The sequence below is a fragment of the Cicer arietinum genome, chromosome 5, assembly GCF_000331145.2.
Source record: "Cicer arietinum cultivar CDC Frontier isolate Library 1 chromosome 5, Cicar.CDCFrontier_v2.0, whole genome shotgun sequence".
Lineage (NCBI taxonomy): Eukaryota > Viridiplantae > Streptophyta > Magnoliopsida > Fabales > Fabaceae > Cicer > Cicer arietinum.
In genome coordinates, this window is record NC_021164.2 from 18,069,148 (window position 1) to 18,077,318 (window position 8,171).

The 8,171-nt window shown below is 36.0% G+C and overlaps 1 pseudogene; it reads left to right on the top strand.

Annotated features, from left to right (window-relative positions):
* Positions 1 to 8,171, top strand: part of LOC101513699 (G-type lectin S-receptor-like serine/threonine-protein kinase At4g27290) — a 36,905-nt pseudogene that overhangs the window by 23,091 nt on the left and 5,643 nt on the right.

Below are 8,171 nucleotides of genomic sequence, written 5' to 3' on the forward strand. Positions count from 1 at the left end.
CAAACCAAGCTCTAGGAGACTGTTTAAGACCATAAAGGGACCTGTGTAGCCGACAAACCATATTGGAAGACTCCCCCTGAGCAACAAACCCTGGTGGTTGCTTCATATAAACTTCCTCTTCAAGATCACCATGCAAAAAGGCATTTTTAATGTCAAGCTGATGGAGAGGCCAATGTCGAATTGCTGCAATGGAGAAAAACAGTCTGACAGATGCCATTTTGGCAACAGGTCAGAACGTGTCGCTGTAATCCAACCCAAAAATTTGAGTATATCCCTTGGCTACCAAACGAGCCTTAAATCGATCAATCTTACCATCAGGACCAACCTTCACTGTATAAAGCCAACGTCACCCGACTAACGACTTCCCACGAGGTAAAGGAACCAATTCCTAAGTACCATTGCTTTGTAGAGCACACATCTCATCAAGCATTGCTTGCCTCCATTCAGGGTGGGATAATGCTTCACTTGTAGTTTTAGGAATAGAAACAGAAGACAAGGTGGACAAGCAAGTGTAATGTAAAGGAGAAAGACGATGATAACACAAATCAATATAATGAGGAGATAGATTACGGGTGGTGCGAATATCCTTACGAAGAGCAATGGGAAGGTCAGGCTCAGGTGGCAGGGCCGGATCCGGAGGTGGCGTCGGAGGAGAGTCTGTAATGGGAACAGGAACAGGCACAACAGAGGGTAAGCGACGACGCTGATATGTTTGTAGTGGTCGAGGAGGTTGAGGGGCATACTCGGCAAGTTCGATAGGAATATGAGTTGGTGGGAGATGTATAACTACTTGAGGAGGTTCAGGAGCAATGTCCTGATAGGGCTCAGTAGCTATATGGGTAGGTTTAAAATATTGTACAGACTCGAAAAAGATAACATTGGCTGATGTAACGTAGCGGTGTAGTGTGGAGGAATAACAACGATAGCCCTTTTGGGACCGATGATAACCGAGAAAGACACACTTGAGTGACCGAGCTGACAATTTGTCCAAACCAGGAGATAAATTGTGGACAAAACACGTGGACCCAAAGACATGAGGTGGTAGTGGGTGAAGAGGAGTATGGGGAAAGAGGACCGAATGGGGGATATTGCCATCAAGGACAGAAGATGGCATACGATTGATAAGGTAGCATGCCGTTAAGACTGCATCCCCCCAAAACCGGAATGGAACATTGCCATGGAGAAGTAAGGTTCGTGTGGTTTCAATGAGATGCCGATTTTTGCGTTCGGCTACCCCGTTTTGCTGAGGTGTATAAGGACAAGATGTTTGGTGTAAAATACCGTTCGAAGCCATAAAATTTTGAAATTGATGAGACAAATATTCCTGAGCATTATCACTTCTTAAGGTACGAATGGAAATTCCAAATTGGGTTTTTATTTCTTGATAAAATTGCTCAAAGATGGAAAACAATTCAGTTCTATTTTTCATTAAAAATAACCACGTACAACGAGAATAATCATCAATAAAAGTAACAAAATACTTAGACTCTAAAGTAGACACAGTACGAGAGGGACCCCAAACATCAGAGTGAACCAAAGCAAAGGGAGAGGATACTCTTTTATTGACTCAATCGAGAAAATTACTACGGGTGTGTTTCCCTAACTAAAACGACTCACAATATAAATTAGACAAACTAGGCACCAATTTTTGTAGTTTGGTAAGACTTGGGTGTCCTAGCTGAGCATGGATAGTATGAGGGGACTTTGTGGCGGAGCACGTCTTGGAAGATGTGGAAAGGTAATAGAGGTCTTGTGACTCACATCCGACGCCAATCGTCCGTCCCGAATTCCGGTCCTGCAAGGTAACATTATCATTAGTGAAAGTAATAATACAATTATGAGACCGAGTCAATCGACTAACTGAAAGTAAATTAAAGGGGCATTCAGGTACATAGAGAACAAATGCAACTGAGATGGAAGGGAAGATGTGGACAGTGCCAACTCCTTGAGACCGGGTTTGAGTACCATTGGCAGAAGTTATAGTAGGTAAAAAACCAGATGTAGAGAGTGAAGAAAAGAGACCTTTATTACCAATAACGTGATCAGACGCACCAGAATCAAGAACCCAAGGGCCAAGAGAAGATGATTGAGAGAGGTAAACGGATGAGTTACCAGTGTGTGCAACCGAAGTAGGAGAACTAGAGTTCGGATGACTCTGAACCCATCGGAGAAAATCTTCATAGTTTGCTGGGGAGCCTTGTGGAGATGGTGTAGTCTGAATAGTTGCAGAAGGATCAAGCTGAGTTGCATTTATCGAAGGCGAAGGCTTACCATGCAACTTCCAACAACGATCAATAGTGTGGCCAACCCGATGACAATGCTCACACATGGGACGAGGCTTAGAGTTGGATGGTCCTCCACGAGAATGATGTTGATTATGTCCCTAAGATGCAAGGGCAGCAGTGTCACCCGGAATTGAAGTAATAGACTGCTCAACTGAATGTTTTGCTGGTACTCGAAGGAGGATCACTGAGGTAGTAGACATATCCGAAACAGTAACAGATCCCAAAATTTGATCACGAGTTGCAGAGTACTCCTGGGGTAGGCCATTGAGTGCAAGAAGCATGAAGAAGGTGCTGCGTTGATCCAACTCCTTCTTCTGTTCAGTTGGATTACTTGCAGCAGGAGGGAGAAGCTCATTAAAGTCATGAAGTGCACTATGAACGGTGCCAAGATATGCAGAAATAGAGCCATCGAATGACTTCGGAGTAATGATATTCAACAAGCGGTGACAAACTCCATAGAGACGTTGTGTGTCGTTAGTATAGAGTGCCTTTGCTTGACTCCAAACCGATTCACACGTGAGATGCAGACGGAAGATCGGTTTAACATCTGGATGAAGTGTAGACTTAATGACACTACACAACTGAGCATCAATCTGACTCCATTTGGATGTTTCAGTCACACTCACCTTATCAGGGTTTTGGGTGAGATGATCCTCGTAACCTTGACCACGTAGCCATAGTTTGATGTCGGCAGCCCAACTATCATAATTTGATCCATTCAATTTTTCAACAGAGAGAGGAAAAGTGATGTAGTTGGTGAAAATGCTCTTTGTTTCAGACTGGGACGCCATGGTTAGCACAGATTGTCAGAAAACGCGTTGGAATCGGGAAAACAGGGGCTGTTTGAACTGGAACTCGTATATCCGTAACTCGAAACTGAAAACTGAGGGCAGATATGGAAGCAGGGGGCCGAGGCGAGTGCGGTGGAAGAAGCGGCACCGTGAACGGCCGCCGAACGCGCCGTCACGCGCGGTGGCAGTGGCGGCGCGTGGATCTCACGCGCGGGGTGTGCAGGCGGCGCGTGAGAGTGCGTGAGGGCGCGTGAGAAGGTTTCTGAAGGCGCGGCGGAAGGGTTTGGCCGATCTGGGGTGTACGGCGCTGATGAAGTGGTCGTTCGTCGAGAAAACTCGTCAGATACAGTGACGGCAGCGACGGTAGAGCCTGAAAGGCTGAACAAAAAATTGAGGAATCAGCGTATCAACGGCAGAGGGGGGGCAAACCGGAGTTGAGAACACGGTTTTGCCGAGAAAATATTCACCGGAGACAGTGGGTCGACCGAGTAGTTGACGATTAGGGTTGTCTCTCAGTTGGCTCTAGATACCATGTTGAATATAAAGAGTATTGAGAGACATATTGTGAATAATCCGTGTGTTTCAACTACACAGCGGAATTTCTTTATATAGACAAAGGGTATTAAACAACCCTAATTTACAGTAATACTAACGGGCCAGAATACTTACAGCCCATCTACTATAATATAATATTTACATTATAATATTTAACAGAGACATTGAGTGTCATTAGTGTAGAGTGCATTTGCTTGACTCCAAACTGATTCACACGTGAGATGTGGACGGAAAATTGATTTAACGTTTGGATGAAGTGTAGACTTAATGACACTGCACAACTGAGCATCGATCTATTTCCATTTTGATGTTTCAGTCGCAACTACCTTTTCCGCATTTTTAGTGAAATGTTCCTCGTAACCTTGAGCAAGCATCCAGAGTTTGATATCGGCTGCCTAACTGTCTTAATTTGACCCATTCAATTTTTCGACAATTAGAGGAGAGGTGATGTAGTTGGTAAATATGCTCTTTATTTCAGACAAAGAAGTCATGCTTAGTAAAGAGTGGCAGAAATGCGTGTCCGAACCGGAGAAACAAGGGCTGTTTGAAATGAAACGCGTATATCCGTGACTCGAAACTGAAAACTCAGGGCTGATATGGAATTAGAAGGCTGAGGCGAGTGCAACGGAAGAAGCTGCGTCGTGAATGGCTGCCAGACGTGCTGTCACGCGTGGTTGCTGTGGGCGGCGCGTGGATTTGACGTGCAGGGAGAGTGGCGGCGCGTGTGGGTGCGTGAGATGTTTGTTGACGGCGCGTGTTGAGGGATGGGCCGATCTGGGGTGTACGACGCTGCTGGAGTGGTCGTTCGCTGAAAAAAGGGTTGTCGGAGAGAACGGCAGCAGTGACAGCAGTTTGTGGCGGCTGGACAACAGACTATCTATTTTTTTTTATGTACCAATGTAATATTCTAACAGTTACAGTGAATTGAAACAAGTATTCTTCAATTCTGAAGTTTGATTGCTGTTTCACCAATGTCCTTTTCCTTTGTTACATTAAACAACTGAAATTGTTAATTATAGACAATTTTTATAACTATTTATCTTGCAATATATCAGGGTATATAAAAAAGTTAATTCACTGGAACCACAAAAAGGAGGAGAAAGAAATGACTTGGCAACAATATTTGATTTTTCAACCATCAATAATGCCACAAATAACTTCTCTAACAGAAACAAGTTAGGAGAAGGTGGCTTTGGACCAGTATATAAGGTAAATTTTTGGTTACCATACCTAGTTAATTTCTCACATTAATTCACAAGTATTAAAGGTACTAAATTTTTTGAATAATTACTAGGGCTTATTGGCAGATGGACAAGAGATTGCTGTTAAGAGACTTTCTAAAACATCAGGACAAGGAACTGAGGAGTTCAAAAATGAAGTTAAATTGATGGCAACACTTCAACACCGTAATCTTGTAAAACTTCTTGGTTGTTCAATTCAACAAGACGAAAAGCTGTTGATCTATGAGTTCATGCCCAACAGAAGCTTGGATTTCTTTATTTTTGGTTTGAACTTTCCCAACAACCAAATTAATTTATTGATTTCAATTTTACATTTTCCAGAATGTGGTTCTCATGCTAACTTTAGAATGTGATTTTGTTAGATAATACACGAAGTAAATTACTAGATTGGACTATACGCTTGGAAATTATTGATGGGATTGCTCGGGGGCTGCTGTATCTCCATCAAGATTCTACACTAAGAATCATACATAGAGATGTCAAGACAAGCAATATTCTTCTTGATATTGATATGATCCCAAAGATATCGAATTTTGGTTTAGCCAGATCATTTATGGGAGACCAAGCTGAGGCCAATACAAATAGAGTGATGGGAACATAGTAAGTTCTACTTATTTATTTCAATTTAAGGCTTAAATAACTCTTTAGTCTTTGTAACATACATTGACTTCAGTTTTAGGTTCTATGAAACATATATGTCTTGTTTGAATTCCTAAAATATAGGAATGATTGTTTTTGTCCTCTCATTATTTTGGTTATAGTCTTTGGTAATATTTGTTCAAATTGGAATATGTAGATCATATTCATTTTATTCCTTAGATTAGAGATTATACATGGACTATGTTCAATATGGACAAATATTACAAAGATTCTTTTGTATGTTTTGGCATTAATATTGATAAGAATTTGTTTAGGGACTAAATACACTAGAAAGTTATGTTATTATAGGTACTGAAAAGTTATTTAAACCTTTAGTTTTGCTATGTCAAACCCTTTTAATATATATATTTTTCCTAACTTCAATGTTTTTATTGCAGTGGATATATGCCTTCAGAATATGCAGTGCATGGATCTTTCTCGATAAAATCTGATGTTTTTAACTTTGGAGTTGTTGTGCTTGAGATAATTAGCGGTAAGAAGAATCGCGGATTTTGTGACCCTCGAAATCATCTAAACCTTCTTGGTCATGTAAGTTTTGAAGTGTATACGTTTCTCTATCTTTTGACATACTATTTATAGTTGCTTTCCTTATCCCTTTTTTGCCTCAATAAATCTTCTGGAAGGTAAACTCCACATAACTACACAAAATAACTAAATAAATCAAAATCCACCAAAGTGTTGGCTACAACAAAAGGATTGAAGAACTTTAATTATTATTCTCTCTCTCTCCCAATAATGAGTGACTCATTTGCAAAAAATAATATCCCAAAATGAACGTGACTTTCAATTTTCAATTCAATATTAATTACTTTTTTAAATTGTACGCTCTTATTAACACTACATGCAACTCTACCAATTCAATGTTTTCTACTTTACATTTATGGTATTGATCATAAATACACTCAAACTCATAGGAGTAAGAATAAGTCGAGGTTTGGAAATGTATATGTGAGAAGGAATAAAAAGAATGTACAGGTTAGTTAGTTAGTTTGTTAATAGGTTAGCTGTTATTCTGTTAGAAATTTGGGAACCAAAACCTATCTATTATATATATTTAAAACAGGCCCCCGAATGCCACCTCATTCTATTTGATCCACCTATATAAATATTTTCCACATCAGCTTTCAGCTGATGTGAAAGCTGATGTGGACCTCTTCTCCTTTCTCCCCTCTCAATTATGCTCTCAATGCCTAATCTCCTTCAATCCTCCTCTCAATAATAATATTATTTTATAAATTATAAAATTATTTTACAATTATTTTTAATAAATTTATAATTTATAAATTATTTTATAATTTATATTATTATCAAATTATTTTATAAGTTATTTTATAATAAATTTATAAATTATTTTATAATATTATTAGTCATTTACCAATGGTAATAATTTATAATAAATTTATAAATTATTTTATAATATTATTAGTCATTTACCAATGGTAATAATTTATAATAAATTTATAAATTATTTTATAATATTATTAGTCATTTACCAATGGTAATAATTTATAATAAATTTATAAATTATAAAATTATTTTACAATTATTTATAATAAATTTATAATTTATAAATTATTTTACAATTTGATAATAATTTATGATTTATATTATTATCAAATTATTTTATTTTATAATATTATTAGTCATTTACCAATGGTAATAATTTATATTATTAGTCATTATATTCAATGGAAAAAAACCACCTAATCACTCATAAATATCGACATAAATATCCTCCTTTAATGGACAATTATATTATTCCAATTATGGTGAGTAATGATTTTAGACGTTAAAAATTCAATTACTATGTCGATCAATCCATTTATAATTTCTTTCAATTTATGTCTATCCATTTTTTAGTAATATTTTATACAATAAAAATATATATTCTATTTGACAAAAAATACACAAATTAATAAAAAATAATCATAAAATAAGAATATATGAAAAATTATTAAAATAGTTACTTCCAATTATTAAAATCCAAAAATTTATTTAAAATTATAATATATGAATATATTAAATAATATAATCAACAAAAGTTTACTATATATATGTGTTTTGAAAAAATATGTTAACACTTAATTTTTATCAATTAAATTATATATTTATAATTGAATGCTGTTTTATATTTTAATTTTTTTTTTATTATAATGATAATTTGAATGTTAAAAAATAAATGAAAATTTAAGTATTGCATAAAATTAAATTATTTTTTAATAAAATTTATTTTTGGTACATATCAACATAACTATAATTCAATTGCACAAACAATTAGTTAAAACTTTTAAATACCTAAAATTGATTTAAAGTATATGTAAATCTTTAATAAAATTAATTTCAAACTCTTGATTAAATATATTCTATAATTTTTTTTACAACAACTTCTCATGCTCGTAATTAAAAAATTATACTAATAAAACAAATAAATTTAGAATACGCTACAATATAATTCAACATTAACATTTTTTTAAAATAAAAGATATTAAATAGTGAATCATATTTTTAAATTTTTATATCTTATTTTTGGGTATGTATTTTACATTTTATTTCATCAAATAAATACAAGTACCATTATATGTTAGAAAAATAAATTGTTAATCAAAGTACAATGAGTCAAACAATTATCCTATATAATA